The 20,694-nt window shown below is 44.0% G+C and overlaps 8 non-coding genes across 8 annotated transcripts; 5 read left to right on the top strand and 3 right to left on the bottom strand.

Moving 5' to 3' along the window:
• Window positions 1-5,035: 5,035 nt before the first annotated feature.
• Window positions 5,036-5,126, bottom strand: trnap-cgg (transfer RNA proline (anticodon CGG)). Its single transcript is given in 2 exon segments — window positions 5,036-5,071; window positions 5,091-5,126. It is a non-coding gene; the product is annotated as a tRNA-Pro (tRNA).
• Window positions 5,127-9,697: 4,571 nt separating this feature from the next.
• trnai-aau (transfer RNA isoleucine (anticodon AAU)) lies at window positions 9,698-9,771 on the top strand. Its single transcript has one exon. It is a non-coding gene; the product is annotated as a tRNA-Ile (tRNA).
• A 1,919-nt stretch (window positions 9,772-11,690) lies between these two features.
• trnai-aau (transfer RNA isoleucine (anticodon AAU)) lies at window positions 11,691-11,764 on the top strand. The gene has a single exon. It is a non-coding gene; the product is annotated as a tRNA-Ile (tRNA).
• Window positions 11,765-12,290: 526 nt separating this feature from the next.
• trnap-ugg (transfer RNA proline (anticodon UGG)) lies at window positions 12,291-12,380 on the bottom strand. The gene is given in 2 exon segments: window positions 12,291-12,326; window positions 12,345-12,380. It is a non-coding gene; the product is annotated as a tRNA-Pro (tRNA).
• Window positions 12,381-14,254: 1,874 nt separating this feature from the next.
• trnai-aau (transfer RNA isoleucine (anticodon AAU)) lies at window positions 14,255-14,328 on the top strand. Its single transcript has one exon. It is a non-coding gene; the product is annotated as a tRNA-Ile (tRNA).
• Window positions 14,329-14,853: 525 nt separating this feature from the next.
• On the bottom strand, window positions 14,854-14,943 carry trnap-ugg (transfer RNA proline (anticodon UGG)). The gene is given in 2 exon segments: window positions 14,854-14,889; window positions 14,908-14,943. It is a non-coding gene; the product is annotated as a tRNA-Pro (tRNA).
• Window positions 14,944-16,833: 1,890 nt separating this feature from the next.
• Window positions 16,834-16,907, top strand: trnai-aau (transfer RNA isoleucine (anticodon AAU)). Its single transcript has one exon. It is a non-coding gene; the product is annotated as a tRNA-Ile (tRNA).
• A 770-nt stretch (window positions 16,908-17,677) lies between these two features.
• trnak-cuu (transfer RNA lysine (anticodon CUU)) lies at window positions 17,678-17,750 on the top strand. Its single transcript has one exon. It is a non-coding gene; the product is annotated as a tRNA-Lys (tRNA).
• The last annotated feature ends 2,944 nt before the right edge of the window (window positions 17,751-20,694 follow it).

Below are 20,694 nucleotides of genomic sequence, written 5' to 3'. Positions count from 1 at the left end.
AAACACTTGAATAAATTATATAATAAATCAAACAATTAAATTGTTTATACTATAAATTAAACAATTGAATTATTTATGTAATAAATTAAACACTTGTCTTTATATAATAAATTAAACAATTGAATTATTGATATGATAAAATAAACTATTGAATTATTTATATATAAAATTAAAGGATTGAACTATTCATATAATAAATTAATCAATTGAATTATTTAGATAACCAATTAAGCTATTGAATTATTTATGTAATAAATTAAACACAAATTATTATAAAAGAAATTAAACAATTGAATTTTTTATAAACAAATGAAAGACTTGTGTTCTTTATATAATAAATTAAACATTTGATGATATAACAAATTTTTTAAATGAATTATTTATATGATAAATTAAACACGAAGTTTTTATGCAATCAATTAAACAATGTCATTATATAATACATTAAACAATTCAATTATTGATATATTAAGTTAAACTATTGAATTATTTATATAAGTTAAACAATTGAATTGTTTAGATAATAAATTAAACACATGAATTATTATAAAATAAATTATACACATGAATAATTTATGTAAAAAATTAAACACTTATCGACAAGAGACAGAATCAGTGACAGATACAGAAATGCAAGGAAATAAACAAAGAGTATAAATGCCAGGTTCTGCAATCTAGAAGAATTTAAATTGCTGATTGGGAGATATTCCTTCTCGTGTCTTGAAAACTTGAAAGAAAGCATTGGTCGCCCGCCACGGCGGAATGGCTCTCCAGCTTTGAAAAATGTAAAAGCGGTCAATTAGCTCTAGTTTATTCATTTGGACATTGAACAGATCGTTAAACAGTAACTCACCGAGTAGAATTCAAACCGGGGCAAGAAAACCCGAGTGGGGTGTGAGTCTAACGATTCAAACACTGGGCTATTGCAGCTGCACAAAGCAGTTCTTGCACAGCTGTAGGTCAGACTGCGGGGGGTTATCACAGGGCCTCCGTCAGACTACATGTGCTTTCAAACAGGATTCCAAATGGACACATGCAGCAAATGGCCATACGAGGATTGGTGGTATTGGCGTTGAATTCTCGCCTGCTTATCATGCGACCCGGTTTTGCTCCCTGGCCAATGCAGGATCGTTTTACATTCTGCACCAATGAGGAACACGGGAACAGGAGTCGGCCATTTCGCCCATCGAGCCTGTTCTGCTATTAAGTCCACAAAAAGCAGGACAAATAGAATCCGACCAATTGCCGCACCATCAGTCTGCTCTCAATCATCAGCAAAGTGATGGAAGGTGTCGTCGACAGTGCTATCAAGCGGCACTTACTCACCAATAACCTGCTCACCGATGCTCAGTTTGGGTTCCAGCAGGACAAATAGGCTCCAGATCTTATGACTGCCTTGGTCCTACCATGGACAAAAGAGCTGAATTCCAGAGGTGAGGTGAAAGTGACTGCCTTGACAGCAAGGCAGCATTTGACCGAGTGTGACATCAAGAAGCCCGAGTAAATTTGAAGTCAATGGGAATCAGGGAGAAAACTCTCCAGTGGCTGCAGTCATACCGAGCACAAAGGAAGATGGTAGAGTTTGTTGGAGGCCAATCATCTCAGCCCCAGAACATTGCTGCAGGAGTTCCTCAGGGCAGTGTCCGAAGCCCAACCATCTTCAGCTGCTTCATCAATGACCTTCCCTTCATCATAACATCAGAAATGGGGATGTTCGCTGATGATTGCACAGTGTTCATTTCCATTCGCAACCCCTCAGATAATGAAGCCGTCCGAGCCCGCATGCAGCAAGACCTGGACAACATCCAGGCTTGGGCTCATAAGTGGCAAGTAACATTCGCGCCAGACAAGTGCCAGTCAAGAGACTTTCGAACCACCTCGCCTTGACTTTCAACGACATTACCATCGCAGAATCACTCAAATCAACATCCTGGGGGTGACAACGGATCAGAAACTTAACTGGACCAACCACATAAATACTCTGGCGACAAGACCAGGTCAGCGGCTGGGTATTCTGTGGCGAGTGAATCACCTCCTCATTCTCCAAAGCCTTTCCACCATCGACAAGGCATAAGTCAGGAAGGTGATGGAATAATCTCCACTTGCCTGGATGGGTACAGCTCCAACAACACTCAAGAATCTCGACACCATCCAGGACAAAGCAGCCCGCTTGATTGGCACCCCATCCACCACACTAAACATTCACTCCCTTCACCACCGGTGCACAGTGGCTGCAGTATGTACCATAACACAAGGTGGACTGCAGCAACTCGCCAAGGCTTCTTCGACAGCACCTCCCAAACCCACGACCTCTACCACCTGGAAGGAAAAGAGCAGCAGGCACATGGGAACAAAACCGCCTGCACGTTCCTCTGCAATTCACACCCCGTCTCGACTTGGAAATATACCGCCGTTCCCTCGTCGTCACTGGGTAAAAATCCTGGAAGTCCCAACCTAACAGCACTGTGGGAGAACCTTCACCACACGGACTTCAGCAGTTGAAGATGACGGCTCACGACCACCTTCCCAAGGGCAGTTAGGGATGCACAATAAATGCTGGCCTTGCCAACGACGCCCACATTCCATGACTATTTAAAAAAATGTCTGACCTGTGACCTAACTCCCTATAACCGCCTCAGCCCCATATCTCTTCGTAACTTCGGTTAACAAAACCTATCAATCTAAGATTTAAAATTAACAATTGAGGTAGCTTCAACTGCCGTTTGCTGAACCGTGTTCCAAACTTCTACCAACCTTTGCGTGTAGAAGTGTTTCCGAACTTTATTCCTGAAAGTCCTGGCTCTTATTTTTACGCTATGTTCCCTAATCCTAGACTCCCCAACCAGCGGAAATAGTTTCTCTCTATCTACCCCTTCAGTTCCCCTTAATATCTTGAAACTTCGATCAAATCACCCCTTAATCTTCTGAATTCCAGGGAATGCAACATAGGGACAGGAATAGGCCATTCAGCCCCTCGTTCCTGCTCTGCCATTTGATAAGATCATGGCTCATCTGTGATCTAACTCCATATACCTGCCGATGGCCCATATCCCTTAATACCTTTGGTTGCCAAAAAAAAAAACTGTCTATCTCAGATTTAAATTTAGCAATTGAGCTAGTATTAATTGCCATTTGCGGAAGAGAGTTCCAAACCTCTACAACACTTTGTTAGTAGAAATGTTTTCTAATCTCACTCCTGAAAGGTCTGGCTCTAATTTTTAGACTGTGCCATCTACTCCTAGAATCCCCAATCAGTGGAAATAGTTTCTCTCTATCCACCCTATCTGTTCCCCTAATAAACTTCGATCAGATCACCCCTTAACCTTCGAAACTCTAGAGAATGCAACCCCAATTTGTGTAATCTCTCCTCGTAACTTAACCCTTGAAGTCCGGGTATCATTCTAGTAAACCTACGCTGCACTGCCTCCAAGGCCAATATGTCCTTCCGAAGGTGCGGTGCCCAAAACTGCACACAGTACTCCAGGTGTGGTCTAACCAGGGTTTCGTACGGCTCTGGCATAACTTCTGCCTCCTTGTACTCCAGTCCTCTAGTTATAAAGGCCAGCATTCCATTAGACTTCTTGATTATTTTCTGCACCTGATCATGACACTTCAATGATCTATGTACCTGAACCCTTAAGTCCCTTTGGACATTCACTGTTTTTAACTTTTTACCATTTAGAAAGTACCCTGTTCGATCCTTTTTTGATCCAAAGTGGATGACCTCACATTTGTCCACATTGAATTCCATTTGCCACAGTTTTGCCCATTCACCTAATCTATCAATATCGCTTTGTAATTTTATGTTTTCATCTACATTGCTCACAATGTCACCAATCTTTATGTCATCGGCAAACTTAGATATGAGACTTTCGATGCCTTCATCTAAGTCGTTAATGAATATTGTAAATAATTGAGGCCCTAAGACAGATCCCTGCGGGACTCCACTGGTCACATCCTGCCAATGTGAGTACCTATCCATCCCTACTCTCTGTCGCCTTTCGCTCAGCCAACTTTCTAACAAAGTCCGTACTTTTCCTTCGATTCCATGGGCTTCTATCTTCGCTAACAATCTCTTATGTGGGACCTTATCAAATGCCTTCTGGAAGTCCATATAAATAACATGCATTGACAGTCCCTTGTCCACTACTTTAGTCACCTCTTCAAAAAATTCAATCAGGTTTGTCAGGCACGACCTACCTTTCACAAATCCATGCTGGCTCTCTCTGATTAACTGAAAATTCTCGAGGTGTTCAGTCACCCTATCCTTAATTATAGACTCCAGCATTTTCCCCACAACAACCTTAGTTTGTGTAATCTCTACTCATAATTTAGCGCTTGGAATCCAGATACCATTCTGGTAAATCTATGCTTCACTCCCTACAAGGCCAATATATCGCTCCTAAGGTGCGGTGCTCAGAACTGATCACAGTACTCCAGGTTTGGTCCAACCAGAAACTTTGTATAGCTGAAGCATGACTTCTAACCCCTTGTATTCTAACCCTCCAGATATAAAGGCCAACGTTCTATTTGACTTTTTGATTATTTCCTGTACCTGTCCATGACAGTTTAATGATGTATGTACATAGACCCCTAAGTCCCTTTGGACCTCAAGAGTTTCGAGCAATTCACCATTTATAAAGTATTCTGATGTAACGTTTTAAGGTCCAAAGTGCACGGCCTCACACTTGCCAACATTGAAATCCATTTGCCACAGTTTTGCCCATTCACTTAATCTAGTAATATCTCTCTGTAATCTCATTCTTCCATCCACACTGCTTCCAATTCTGTCATCGGCAAACTTGGATATGTGATTCTCGATCCCGTCATCTCCTATCAATCAGACCGGTCAAACTGGGGTAAATTCACATTCAGCTTCAATCTCCACATCGTTTTGAGACATTTTATTTACTCCGTGTGTGTTGCGCCTTGGAAACTTCCACAGTCTGTCCTCTGGAGCTCAAATATAATTCAATTCTAATAACTGCAAAGATGTCAAAATCGAATTGGTGACTTCTCACACAGTGATATAAAAGGGCTCGTCCGGGATTTGAACCCGGGACCTCTCGCATATTCACGGAGTTGAAATACCCGAAGCGAGAATCATACCCCTAGACCAACGAGCCACTTGACGGCTAACCGTGCAGCCAGTCTAACATTTCACCACCGTCTTCAGCCGATTGGCCATCCTTTCAGACCTCTTCTGTCCATCCAATCTCGTTTTCTATTCCGATGTGCAGCAATATCAAGTTGTACACTCACTATTTCCAGTCACCAATATTAGTCTCTCTTTACCAAATTCGTTTCCAATGAACGACTTGTTTTATCAAATAAGACTTTTCAGAATTAGTTAATCTGAAGCAACATTGCCATCTGTCTCGGCATCGTCATAGAATATAAGTTACCATCAGTGCACTTCACTTATAACGCGGTTTTCTTTCACTGTGAGGGCGAAGAGACATAAATGTGGAGACATTAGCTCCGAATTTATCAGTTGGGTTGCACCATTACATTTCCTACCGTCTCGGTCTTTTTTTTCTTTACCTTTCCCTGCTGGTGTTGCAGGTTAGATCAGCCTTTACCGTTCCTGGATGCCTGAGAAGTCCATCAGGGGACAACACATAGAGACAAGAGACAGGGAGAGATAGAGAGATACATGTAAATAAAGTAGAGTATAAATGGGTGGTTCTGCAAAGTAGCAGAATTTTAGTTGCAGATTGGGCAAGATTCTTTCTTGTGTATTTGAATTTTGCAAGAGGACATTGGGCACCCAATTAAAAGCGCCGGCCACGCTCGAGTATCTCTCATGCTCTGAGAGAGATACATGAATTGAGTTCGATCCAGTTCATTCATTTCAGCATTGAACGAATCTTTAAACAATAATTCAGCGAGCAGAAATCAAACCTGCGAAGGAAAACTCCATTTGATCTTGAATTTAACGCTTCAACCACTCGGTGATCGCAGCGGCACATGGCAGTACTTGCACTGCTGCAGATCAGACTGAGTTGGGTTGTCACAGGAGCTCTGTCCAACTGCATATTCTTTCAGGTAAGATTCCAAAAGGACACATGCATTTACTGATCATGGAAGTATTGGAGGTTCAGGGGTCGAATTCTCGCTCACCACCTGACAGGTTTGATTTCTGACCAATGGGGGATCCTTTTGCCTTCCAACAGCATCCACCGAAAATCGGACGACGTGAAACTTTCTTGGCGCCTCATTGGGCAAATCAGGGTCAGTAAATCACAGTTTCGGAGTTTGGATAGCCTGGCGGGTCTGAGGCGTTGCTTTTCGGTCTCCACCTCTCCTGGAGGCATGGGTTGGATTCTGAATTCCGGCATTTAATGCTTTACAAATACGGAGATATTTTTTGTTCCTTTGGCTTTGGTTGATTTTTCTGAGCTGTTGATTTGATCCTTCCAGAAAATCAACCCGATATCCGTCCACGGCAGGTTTATTTTTAAGTAAACCAGCAAGAAATATAAGAACGGATTGTCCTTCACAGCAGCTGCTTCGCACTCGCCTCCAAGCATCTCCACGACCAGCAGAGAAATCTTGCCTTGGGTTGGCCCGCTCCCTGAATACATTAATTACTTTGCTACAATCAGCTGTGTCGAGCATCAGCAAGTGAACAACAGCAGAACGGGAAACCACAGTAATCATGAATGACGCTGAGAAGAGCCCGAGCCTGTGGAAGACAGATCAGGTTACCGGAAAGAAACAGCCGCCCAGAGCTTTCGGAAGCAGGGAGAGTCTGTCTGACTGACTGGGAGAAGATTTTTTGCCTGAAAGTGAGTGCGGTTTGAAGTGTTGCAGCTCGAAGGCACTCCCTGCTGGTGAGGAGAGGCAAATGCTCCAGCGAAACAGCCGTGTTTGAGCAGACACAGAAAGCCTTGAGGTTTGAGTAAGCGTAGAAAAAAAAAGGTTTGAGAAAGGAAAAGAGGAGTCCTGTGCCACAGCGCCAAAATGTTAAGCTGTCAACTTACAAGAGCGGCCTTGAGCAAATTGCTGCTTGATCGCTCCTGTGAGATGGAATTGAACCAACGATCATAAAGATCTACTCCTTTGAAGTGTTCTGTTCGACCAGCAAAGCTGTCGTCGGCCTGAAAAAAAACGCACCTCTCTTTGGTAATTGTTTAGTGAGCGCCTTTTGATGCTCTCAGACTCGTGGTGTCCCGTGCTCATGACCGAGGCTGACTCGGGACCTGTTCATCTCGCAGCGCTGTGAGAGTGTGAGCTGCTGCTTACTTTCTGCAATCTGAGCCAGTGGTGCAGTAAATAACGTATCTTCTAATAAATTTAAAACATTATAGGTTCGACTCTTACTCGGTTGAAAGGCTTCTGAATTTTTTGCATTACTTTATGACTTACAATGTGTAAAATGATAAAAATTCATCACATGCAAAGAGCAAAAATCTTATTAAAGTTTTGACTGTCTCCTGATGACCCTGTCAGTATCTCCTTCAGTCTGAAATAAAAAAGTTATCTGTTGATTCAAACAATGATGCAACGACGAACTGCGATTAATTTGCTTCATGCAGTTAATTCAATAGGTTCTTAATTCTTGTAAAACGTTCATTCCCTGACTGGGAATCGAACCACGTGGCGGTGAAAACACCGAGTTCGAACCACCAGCCCACCGGGGAGTTCTCAACATTCCGCACCAAACACTGTGGAACTGATAGCATTTATTTCTCTTTCACTCTTTCGTGATTCATTCAGCTCTGTGTTTATTCTCAGGCCTCTGATCTCTCCATTCCTTTCAGCATTTGATTCCGGATATTCTTGTAGTTAAAAATGAATAAGATACCATATCTCACAGCCCCGGTATATTTGCTGTTTCTCTCTGCAGTTCTGTACAAAATCAAACTGTACGCAGATACCGACAGTCTCTCTCTCTCTCTCACTCCCCACAGAAGCAGCAGGAGATGCCACTTTAAACTGCCAGTTGCTTCAAACGATGCCCGATAGACCTGCGTTGTCTTGCAGCTTTCCCAGGAGCAACATTTGATTCGGTGCGTTAATTTTGGGAAATTGAATGATTTTCACCGGCAGCTTGTGGTAGTATATTACCTCACTTTCTATTTCGTGTATATGGCTATTTGCACTTGGTGCTGTCATTGCCTGAACATCACCTTTTGTCCCGATCGTAGTTCGAATAGAAAATGCTGTTTTGTGCGAGCAGCTTGCCTGGCCCGAAAATGACAAGTGGGAAAGGCCGCGTTTGTCAGCTTGTTCGCAGCAAAGAATGTTCAGCGTTACCTTGTGATCTAGTGTTTAGCATTGGGCGCTTTCATCGCCACGACAACAGTTCGATTGGTGTCTGTCTCAACATCTGCCGATTATACGCTCTACCAAAAGTATACTGTACTCAAATTGCTGATTTTTCACTGTGAGGGCGAAGAGACATTAGTGGACATTAGTTATGAATTCATCAGCTGGGTTGCACCTTTGCTTCTCCTACCGTCTCCGCCTTCCTATCTTTACACTTCTCTGCAGCTTCGATCATCCTTGGCCGTTTAATAAAGCCTGAGAAGTCCATGAGGTGAAAACACAGAGAGTCAAGAGACAGATTAAAGTATAGAAACAAATATCAAGTTCTGCGAACGAGCAAGAATTTAACATGGAGCTCGGGAGAGATTCCTTCAAATGTCTTGTAAGAGACTATTGGACACTCGTCTGCTGAAATATCTGTTTGAAGGAGAGAAATGTGGTTGGTTAAATCTGGTTCATATTTATTTGAGCTTCAAACAACATTGAAAAACTGGACCTCGCTCAGAATCAACCGTCAAATATTCCAAAGCGAGAATCATACCCCAAGCCTAACAAGACACCGACAACAAACCACGGGTAATAAACCACTGCAGCCACTGCAGAATTCGGTGCCACCCACAGCCGATCGGCCATCCTTTCAGACCTCTTCTATCCATCCAATCACGTTTTCTATTCCGATGTAGAGAAATGTCGAGTTGCACACTAACTATTTCCTCCGTTCTCTTTCGCAAACATATCACTGAACCAAACTTCACAAGTCACTCAGGAAAAATAATTCAGTTCAAAATCATTAGCTTCCGAAGGACCTGCGAGGTCAGACTGACCAAACCTGCGTTCAGTCGTGAAGCTTGTGGGTGTGTTGTGATCCGAAGGGACAGAGACAGGCCTGCGACACAGAGCGAAGGCAGGAACTCAGAAATGTGGCCATAAATGGGCAGACAGTCAGTCACAGTCATTGATTCTGACACACGGCCCGGTAGTTGTTCAGTCAGTCGGGGAGCGAGGCCTGCAGCCAGCAAACAAAAAGCCTGGCCTGAGAATAAGGCAGAGACCCAATCAGACGGATAGACAGACAGACATCTGACTCAACGTCAAAACGCAGCGTGATCGAATCACGTTGCCGTGATATCATTTTCACAGTAGCTCAGGGTCCTGCCCACAGGTTTTCTAGCAGGGCAGTATTTTATGGATGGGCTGTTCATTGTGAGTAAAATATTATTGATCGGAATTTAATTTGTTACATTAAAGTGCTCTTTGTATGTTAATTTTGATCTACATCCTCGACAGTATATACAGAAACAAGTAACAATGTTTAAGGGATGTGGTTTATTCAATATTCGTTGCAAAACCCTGTCAGCTGGTGTAAAAATAAACACAAACTACCCAACACACGGGTAAGCCCATAAAGCTAAAATGGGTACATGGCCGGTTAGCTCAGTTGGTTAGAGCGTGGTGCTAATAACGCCAAGGTCGCGGGTTCGATCCCCGTACGGGTCATAAGGTTCCTATTGCAATGCGTTGGTAACTTTTAAAAGTTTGGCAGACTTGAGAAACAAGCGAATCCACACAAAATGTCACAAGGTTATTTTTTTGGAGTAACATCCATTAATATGTTTTCTGATCTATCTTTTTGAGGTCCAAAGTTGACGGCCTCACACTTGCTTACGTTGAAATCCATTTGCCGCAGTTTTGCCCATTCACTTAATCTAGTAATATCTCTCTGTAATCTCATTCTTCCATCGACACTGCTTATAATTCTGTCCATCTTTGGGTCATCGGCAAACTTGGATATGTGGTTCTCGATCCCGTCATCGAATATCAATGAGACCGCCTAAATTGAGGTAAATTCACATTCAGCTTCAATCTCCACATCATTTTGAGACATTTTATTTACTCCGTGTGTGTTGCGCCTTGGAAACTTCTGCACTTTGTCCTCTGGAGCTCAAATATAATTCAATTCGAACAACTGCAAAGATGTCAGAATCCAATTGGTGACTTTTCACGAAAAAGCAGTCAGAGAACAGGACTCGTCCGGGATTTGAACCCGGGACCTCTCGCATATTCCATTAGAAAAACGCCCAAAGGGAGAATCATACCCCTGGACCAACGAGCCGCTTGATTCTTTCTTGTGCAAGATTCTTTCTTGTGTATTTGAATTTTGCAAGAGTACATTGGGCACCGAATGAAAAGAGCCGGCCACGCTCGAGTATCTCTCATGCTCTGAGAGAGATGAATGAAGTGAGTTCGATCCACTTCATTCATTTGAGCATTGAACGAATCTTTAAACAATAATTCAGCGAGCAGAAATCAAACCTGCGAAGGAAAACTCCATTTGATCTTGAATTTAACGCTTCAACCACTCGGCGATCGCAGCGGCACATGGCAGTACTTGCATGGCTGCAGATGCCACTTTACACTGCCAGTTGCTTCAAACGATGCCCGACAGACCGGCGTTGTCTTGTTGCTTTCCCAGGAGCTTCATTTGATTCGGTGGGTCAAGTTTGGGAAATTGAACGATTTGCACCGGCAGCTTGTGGTAGTATATTACCTCATTTTCATTACCGGTAATGAACCACTGCAGCCACTGCAGAATTCGGTGCCACCCACAGCCGATCGGCCATCCTTTCAGACCTCTTCTATCCATCCAATCACGTTTTCTATTCCGATGTAGAGAAATGTCGAGTTGCACACTAACTATTTCCTCCGTTCTCTTTCGCAAACATATCACTGAACCAAACTTCACAAGTCACTCAGGAAAAATAATTCAGTTCAAAATCATTAGCTTCCGAAGGACCTGCGAGGACAGACTGACCAAACCTGCGTTCAGTCGTGAAGCTTGTGGGTGTGTTGTGATCCGAAGGGACAGAGACAGGCCTGCGACACAGAGCGAAGGCAGGAACTCAGAAATGTGGCAATAAATGGGCAGACAGTCAGTCACAGTCATTGATTCTGACACACGGCCCGGCAGTTGTTCAGTCAGTCGGGGAGCGAGGCCTGCAGCCAGCAAACAAAAAGCCTGGCCTGAGAATAAGGCAGAGACCCAATCAGGCGGATAAACAGACAGACAGATAGACAGACTCAACGTCAAAACGCAGCGTGATCGAATCACGTTGCGGTGATATCATTTTCACAGTAGCTCAGGGTCCTGCCCACAGGTTTTATAGCGGGGCAGTGTTTTATGGATGGGCTGTTCATTGTTCGTAAAATAATATTGATCTGATTTTAATTTGTTACATTAAAGTGCTCTTTGTTTGTTAATTTTGATCTACATCCTCGACAATGTGTACAGAAATAAGTAACAATGTTCAAGGGATGTGGTGTCATCAACATTCGTCCAAAAACCCTGTCAGCCGGTGTAAAAATAAACACAAACTGCCCAACACGTGGGTAAGCCCATAAAGCTAAAATGTATACATGGCTGGTTAGCTCAGTTGGTTAGAGCTTGGTGATAATAACGCCAAGGTCGCGGGTTCGATCCCCGTACGTGCCATTAGGTTCCTATTGCAATATTTTGGTAACTTTTAAAAGATTAGCAGACTTTCCAAACAAGCGAATCCACACAAAATGTCATGAGGTAACTTTTTTGGAGTAACATCCATTAATATGTTTTCTGATCTATCATTTTGAGGTCCAAAGTGGACAGCCTCAAACTTGCTTAAATTGAAATCCATTTGCCGCAGTTTTGCCCATTCACTTAATCTAGTGATATCTCTCTGTAATCTCATTCTTCCATCCAAACTGCTTATAATTCTGTCTATCTTTGTGTCATCGGCAAACTTGGATATGTGGTTCTCGATCCCGTCATCTAATATCAATGAGACCGCCTAAATTGGGGTAAATTCACATTCAGCTTCAATCTCCACATCATCTTGAGACATTTTATTTACTCCGTGTGTGTTGCGCCGTGGAAACTTCTGCACTTTGTCCTCTGGAGCTCAAATATAATTCAATTCGAACAACTGCAAAGATGTCAGAATCCAATTGGTGACTTTTCACTAAAAAGCAGTGAGATAACAGGGCTCGTCCGGGATTTGAACCCGGGACCTCTCGCATATTCCATTAGAAAAACGCCCAACGCGAGAATCATACCCCTAGACCAACGAGCCGCTTGCTAGAAAGCCCTGCAGCCGGTCGAAAATTTCACCATAGTCTTCAGCCGATCGGCTATCCTTTCCAACCGCTTCTGTCCACCCAATCTCGTTTTCTATTCCTATTTGCAGCAATATCAAGTTGTACACTACCTATTTCCAGTCACCAATATTAGCCACTCTTTACTAAATTCGTTTACAATGTACGACTTGTTTCTTCAAATAATACTTTTCAGAATTAGTTAATCTGAAGCTACATTGGCATCTGTCTCGGCATCGTCAGAGTATACAAGCTACCATAAGTATATTTTACTCACATTGCTGTTTCCTTTCACTGTGAGGGCGAAGAGACAAAAATGTGGAGACATTAGCGACGAATTTATCAGCTGGGTTGCACCTTTAATTTTGCGACCGTCTCAATCTTTTTTTTCCTTTTCCTTTCCCTGCTGGTGTTGCAGGTTCGATCAGCCTTTACCGTTCCAGGAAGCCTGAGAAATCCATCAGGGGACAACATCGAGACAAGAGACAAGGAGAGATAGTGAGATTCATCTAAATAAAGTCGCTTATAAATGGGTGGTTCTGCAAAGTAGCAGAATTTTAGTTGCAGATTGGGCAACATTCTTTCTTGTGTATTTGAATTTTGCAAGAGTACATTGGGCACCCAATTAAAACGCCGGCCACGTTCGAGTATCTCTCATGCTCTGAGAGAGATAAATGAAGTGAGTTAGATCCAGTTCATTCATTTGAGCATTGAACGGATCTTTAAACAATAATTCAGCGAGCAGAAATCAAACCTGCGAAGGAAAACTCCATTTGATCTTGAATTTAACGCTTCAACCACTCGGCGATCGCAGCGGCACGTGGCAGTACTTGCATGGCTGTGGATGCCACTTTAAACTGCCAGTTGCTTCAAACGATGCCCGATAGACCGGCGTTGTCTTGTAGCTTTCCTAGGAGCTTCATTTGATTCGGTGGGTCAAGTTTGGGAAATTGAATGATTTTCACCGGCAGCTTGTGGTAGTATATTACCTCATTTTCATTACCGGTAATGAACCACTGCAGCCACTGCAGAATTCGGTGCCACCCACAGCCGATCGGCCATCCTTTCAGACTTCTTCTATCCATCCAATCACGTTTTCTATTCCGATGTAGAGAAATGTCGAGTTGCACACTAACTATTTCCTCCGTTCTCTTTCGCAAACATATCACTGAACAAAACTTCACAAGTCACTCAGGAAAAATAATTCAGTTCAAAATCATTAGCTTCCGAAGGACCTGCGAGGACAGACTGACCAAACCTGCGTTCAGTCGTGAAGCTTGTGGGTGTGTTGTGATCCGAAGGGACAGAGACAGGCCTGCGACACAGAGCGATGGCAGGAACTCAGAAATGTGGCCATAAATGGGCAGACAGTCAGTCACAGTCATTGATTCTGACACACGGCCCGGTAGTTGTTCAGTCAGTCGGGGAGCGAGGCCTGCAGCCAGCAAACAAAAAGCCTGGCCTGAGAATAAGGCAGAGACCCAATCAGACGGATAGACAGACAGACATCTGACTCAACGTCAAAACGCAGCGTGATCGAATCACGTTGCGGTGATATCATTTTCACAGTAGCTCAGGGTCCTGCCCACAGGTTTTATAGCGGGGCAGTGTTTTATGGATGGGCTGTTCATTGTTAGTAAAATAATATTGATCGGAATTTAATTTGTTACATTAAAGTGCTCTTTGTTTGTTAATTTTGATCTACATCCTCGACAGTATATACAGAAACAAGTAACAATGTTTAAGGGATGTGATTTATTCAATATTCGTTGTAAAACCCTGTCAGATGGTGCAAAAATAAACACAAACTACCCAACACGCGGGTAAGCCCATAAAGCTAAAATGTATACATGGCCGGTTAGCTCAGTTGGTTAGAGCGTGGTGCTAATAACGCCAAGGTCGCGGGTTCGATCACCATATGGACCATAAGGTTCCTATTGCAATATTTTGGTAACTTTTAAAAGTTTGGCAGACTTGAGAAACGAGCGAATCCACACAAAATGTCATGTGGTCAATTTTTTGGAGTAACATCCATTAATATGTTTTCTGATCTATCTTTTTGAGGTCCAAAGTGGACGGCCTCAAACTTGCTTACGTTGAAATCCATTTGCGGAGTTTTGCCCATTCACTTAATCTAGTGATATCTCTCTGTAATCTCATTCTTCCATCCAAACTGCTTATAATTCTGTCCATCTTTGTGTCATCGGCAAACTTGGATATGTGGTTCTCGATCCCGTCATCTAATATCAATGAGACCGCCTAAATTGGGGTAAATTCACATTCAGCTTCAATCTCCACATCATCTTGAGACATTTGATTTACTCCGTGTGTGTTGCGCCTTGGAAACTTCTGCACTTTGTCCTCTGGAGCTCAAATATAATTCAATTCGAACAACTGCAAAGATGTCAGAATCCAATTGGTGACTTTTCACTAAAAAGCAGTGAGATAACAGGGCTCGTCCGGGATTTGAACCCGGGACCTCTCGCATATTCCATTAGAAAAACGCCCAAAGCGAGAATCATACCCCTAGACCAACGAGCCGCTTGCTAGACAGCCCTGCAGCCGGTCTAAAATTTCACCATAGTCTTCAGCCGATCGGCTATCCTTTCCAACCGCTTCTGTCCACCCAATCTCGTTTTCTATTCCAAAATACAGCAATATCAAGTTGTACACGACCTATTTCCAGTCACCAATATTAGCCTCTCTTTACTAAATTCGTTTACAATGTACGACTTGTTTTTTCAAATTATACTTTTCAGAATTCGTTAATCTGAAGCTACGTTGGCATCTGTCTCGGCATCGTCAGAGTGCACAACCTATCATCAGTATATTTTACTCAGATTGCTGTTTTCTTTCACTGTGAGGGCGAAGAGACAAAAATGTGGAGACATTAGCTACGAATTTATCAGCTGGGTTGCACCTTTACTTTTCCGACCGTCTCAGTCTTTTTTTCCTTTACCTTTCCCTGCTGGTGTTGCAGGTTCGATCAGCCTTTACCGTTCCAGGAAGCCTGAGAAGTCCATCAGGGGACAACATAGAGACAAGAGACAAGGAGAGATAGAGAGATTCATGTAAATAAAGTCGCTTATAAATGGGTGGTTCTGCAAAGTAGCAGAATTTTAGTTGCAGATTGGGCAAGATTCTTTCTTGTGTATTTGAATTTTGCAAGAGTACATTGGGCACCCAATTAAAAGCGCCGGCCACGCTCGAGTATCTCTCATGCTCTGAGGGAGATAAATGAAGTGAGTTAGATCCAGTTCATTCATTTGAGCATTGAACGGATCTTTAAACAATAATTCAGCGAGCAGAAATCAAACCTGCGAAGGAAAACTCCATTTGATCTTGAATTTAACGCTTCAACCACTCGGCGATCGCAGCGGCACATGGCAGTACTTACATGGCTGTAGATGCTACTTTGAACTGCCAGTTGCTTCAAACGATGCCCGATAGACCGGCGTTGTCTTGTAGCTTTCCCAGCAGCTTCATTTGATTCGGTGGGTCAAGTTTGGGAAATTGAATGATTTTCACCGGCAGCTTGTGGTAGTATATTACCTCATTTTCATTACCGGTAATGAACGACTGCAGCCACTGCAGAATTCGGTGCCACCCACAGCCGATCGGCCATCCTTTCAGACCTCTTATATCCATCCAATCACGTTTTCTATTCCGATGTAGAGAAATGTCGAGTTGCACACTAACTATTTCCTCCGTTCTCTTTCGCAAACATATCACTGAACCAAACTTCACAAGTCACTCAGGAAAAATAATTCAGTTCAAAATCATTAGCTTCCGAAGGACCTGCGAGGACAGACTGTCCAAACCTGCGTTCAGTCGTGAAGCTTGTGGGTGTGTTGTGATCCTAAGGGACAGAGACAGGCCTGCGACACAGAGCGAAGGCAGGAACTCAGAAATGTGGCCATAAATGGGCAGACAGTCAGTCACAGTCATTGATTCTGACACACGGCCCGGTAGTTGTTCAGTCAGTCGGGGAGCGAGGCCTGCAGCCAGCAAACAAAAAGCCTGGCCTGAGAATAAGGCCGAGACCCAATCAGACGGATAAACAGACAGACAGATAGACAGACAGACATCTGACTCAACGTCAAAACGCAGCGTGATCGAATCACGTTGCGGTGATATCATTTTCACAGCAGCTCAGGGTCCTGCCCACAGGTTTTATAGCGGGGCAGTGTTTTATGGATGGGCTGTTGATTCTTAGTAAAATAATATTGATCGGAATTTAATTTGTTGCATTAAAGTGCTCTTTGTTTGTTAATTTTGATCAAGATCATCGACAATGTATGCAGAAACAAGTAACAATGTGAAAGGGATGTGGTGTTATCAACATTCGTCCAAAAACCGTGTCAGGCGGTGTAAAAATAAACACAAACTACCCAACACGTGGGTAAGCCCATAAAGCTAAGATGTATACATGGCCGGTTAGCTCAGTTGGTTAGAGCGTGGTGCTAATAACGCCTAGGTCGTGGGTTCGATCCCCGAACTGGCCATAAGGTTCCTATTTCAATATTTCGGTAACTTTTCAAAGTTTGGCAGACTTGAGAAACAAGCGAATCCACACAAAATGTCATGAGGTCAATTTTTTGGAGTAACATCCATTAATATGTTTTCTGATCTATCTTTTTGAGGTCCAAAGTGGACGGCCACAAACTTGCTTACGTTGAAATCCATTTGCCGCAGTTTTGCCCATTCACTTATTCGAGTAATATCTCTCTGTGATCTCATTCTTCCATCTGCACTGCTTATAATTCTGTCTATCTTTGTGTCATCTCTCTCTATGTTGGCGGAATCCATAATGAGGTGTTTTAATCTTGAAATTGGAGACAGACCAATCAGGCAAGAAATCAGGAATTACTTTAGCAAACAAAATACGGCCGAAAGCTGGAACTCTCTAGGCCAAAAGGATGTGGATTGTGGCTCAATTCAAATTTTCAAGACTGATATTGATAGATCATTTCTCGGTTTGGGTTCCAAGGGATTTGTGTCCAAGGCGGGGATGGAGAGTTGAGTTGCAGGTCACGTCATGATCGAATTGAATGGCACAGCAGGAAGATGGGCTGAATGGCCCTCTCCTGTTCCGATGTTCCTTTTCAGCTCAGCGTGGTGCTGAATGACGTGCAAAAGACATCAGACTGACTCCAGAATGAAAATCAGGTGCACAGAAGGAGAAACCCTGAGATTGCAGAACGAACTGAACCCCTGCAGCAAAGCCAACAGCTGTCTCTCTACAATAATAGAATGGGAAGAATTTTAGCAACCAGCCCGGCTGGCTCAGTCGGTAGAGCATGAGACTCTTAATCTCAGGGTCGTGGGTTCGAGCCCCACGTTGGGCGATTTGTGTTCTATTTTTCACAATGGGGAATAAAATTTTCAAATTGCAACCTCTTTTCTCGAGTTCATGAAATCCAGTTAAAAAACAGACACAACACTGAGTTGTGTGAAATGAAACCTTGAGCGTTGCCAAATATCCAGTCCCTCCCGATTCTACCTTCTCATTCCCTCCAGATGGGACACGGCAGATTATCGGTTCAATCGGCTTCATTTATTGCTGTTATCAAAAATGTTGAATGTTCGAAATTGTAATATTTAGAAGATGACATCTCTGGATCCATTCGCCTCTCTGATACATCCTGAGCCCCCCTTACTCTCTTTGATTCTCGCTGAGCTCCTTAACTTCTCTGATACACTCTGTCTCTGACCTCAGAGAGTCCATGATCATCTTTGAACCTTGTCAGCGTTCTTTTCCTTCTCTCATACCCACTGAGTGCCCCTTGCACAGATCTGCCCTGAGCCCCCTTACACTCTCTCAGACTCGGCAGTCCTTCCCCTCTCCCAGTTCATAATGTACTCTCCGATGCCCTCTGACAGTCCCTTCCCTTCTCTGAGCCCCCTGACACTTTCTGATGACATCTGACTATCCCTTCCCCGCTCTGAGATCCCCTTACACTCTATGATACCCTCTGACAGTCCCTTCCCCTCTCTGAGATCCCCTTGCCCCGATCGATCGCCACTAAGAAGCCATTAGGCTCCCTGATACATTCTCAGAAACCATTACCCTCCCTGATATCCAAGTGCGATGTAATTTTACAGGAGGATCGACCGGTCTGTGTTAAGGATGAGATCCAGAATTTGTTCGGTCGCTGCTACTTCGGACTCTCGGAATCTGAGAGCTCTATCGGCGATCGGTACCGATCTGCTACTATAAACTGGGTATGGGTGTATGAGCGCGCTGTTGCTTTATAAACCGAATGAGTTTATATATGAGAGCGATGTTTATATGTGAACTGTGGGTGTAAAAATATGAGTGCGATGTTTATATATGAACTGTGGGTGAGTATATATGAATGAGTTGTTTATATGTGAACTGTGAGTGAGTATAAATGAGCCACAGCAATGTGGTTGATTCTTAATTGCCCTCTGAAAAGGCCTAGCAAGCCACTCAGTTGTAAAATCTCGCTAATAAAAGTCATAATAAGAATAAAACCGGACGACCACCCGGCATCGGACCACTAGGCACCGGACACGACAAAGGCAAACCAAGCCCAGTCGACCCTGCAAAGTCCTCCTCACTAACATCTGGGGACTTGTGCCAAAATTGGGAGAGCTGTCCCACTGACCAGTCAAGCAACAGCCTGACATAGCCATACTTACAGAATCATACCTTTCAGCCAACGTCCAAGATTCTTCCATCACCATCCCTGTGCATGTCCTGTCCCACCGGCAGGACAGACCGACCAGAGGTGGCGGTGCAGTGATATACAGTCAGGAGGGAGTGGCCCTGGGAGTCCTCAACATTGACTCTGGACCCCAGGAAATCTCATGGCATCAGGTCAAACAAGTGCAAGAAAAGCTCCTGCAGATTACCACCAACCGCCCTCCCTCAGCTGATGTATCAATCCTCCTCCATGTTGAACAACACTTGGGGGAAGCACTGAGGGTAGCAAGGGCACAGGGTGTACTCGAGATGGAGGACTTCAATGTCCATCACCAAGAGTGGCTCGGTCGTATCACTGCTGACTGAGCTGGCCGAGGCCCGAAGGACATAGCTGCCAGACTGGAACTGCGGCAGATGGTGAGAGAACCAACACGATGGAAAAAGTTACTTGACCTCGTCGTCACCAATCTACCTGTCGCAAATGCATCTGTCCATGACAGTATTGGTAGGAGTGACCACCGCACAGTCCTCGTGGAGATGAAGTCCCGTCTTCGCACTGAGGATACCATCCAACGTGTTGTGTGACACTACCACCGTGCTAAATGGGATAGATTCAGAACAGGTCTAGCAGCTCAAAACTGGGCATCCATGAGGTGTTGCGGGCCATCAACAGCAGCAGAATCGTATTCCAGCATAATCTGTAATATCTTGGCCCGGCATATTCCTCACTCTACCATTAATAAACAAGCCAGGGATCAACCCTGGTTCAATGTGGAGTGCATAAGAGCATGCCAGGAACAGCACCAGGCGTACCTAAAAATTAGGTTCCAAACTAGTGAAGCTACAATTCAGGACTACATGCATGCTAAACAGCGGAAGCAACATGCCATAGACAGAGCTCAGCGAATCCACAACCAACGGATCACATTAAAGCTCTGCAGTCCTGCCACATCCAGTCGTGAATGGTGGTGGACAATTAAACAACTAACGGTAGGAGGAGGCTGTGTAAACATCCCCATCCTCAATGATGGCAGAATCCGGCACGTAAGTGCAAAAGACAAGGCTGAAGCGTTTGCAACCATCTTCAGGAAGAAGTGCCGAGTGGATGATCCATCTCAGCTTCCTCCCGATATCTCCACCATCACAGAAGCCAGTCTTCAGCCAATTCGATTCACTCCACGTGATATCAAGAAACGGCTGAGTGCACTGGATACAGCAAAGGCTATGGGCCCCAACAACATCCCAGCTGCAGTGCTGAAGACTTGTGCTCCAGAACGAGCTGCGCCTCTAGCCAAACTGTTCCAGTACAGCTACAACACTGGCATCTACCCGACAACGAGGAAAATTGCCCAGGTATGTCCTGTCCACAAAAAGCAGGACAAATCAAATCCGGCCAATTACCGCCCCATCAGTCTACTATCAATCATCAGCAAAGTGATGGAAGGTGTCGTCGACAGTGCTATCAAGCGGCACTTACTCACCAATAACCTGCTCACCGATGCTCTGTTTGGGGTCCGCCAGCACCACTCGGCTGCAGACCTCATTACAGCCTTGGTCCAAACATGGACAAAAGAGCTGAATTCCAGAGGTGAGGTGAGAGTGACTGCCCTTCATTTCAAGGC

The sequence above is a fragment of the Heptranchias perlo genome, chromosome 20 (assembly GCF_035084215.1).
Source record: "Heptranchias perlo isolate sHepPer1 chromosome 20, sHepPer1.hap1, whole genome shotgun sequence".
In the NCBI taxonomy this organism is placed as follows: domain Eukaryota; kingdom Metazoa; phylum Chordata; class Chondrichthyes; order Hexanchiformes; family Hexanchidae; genus Heptranchias; species Heptranchias perlo.
The sequence above is the reverse complement of the archived record's forward strand: the minus strand, read 5'-3'. Positions and strand labels throughout refer to the sequence as shown.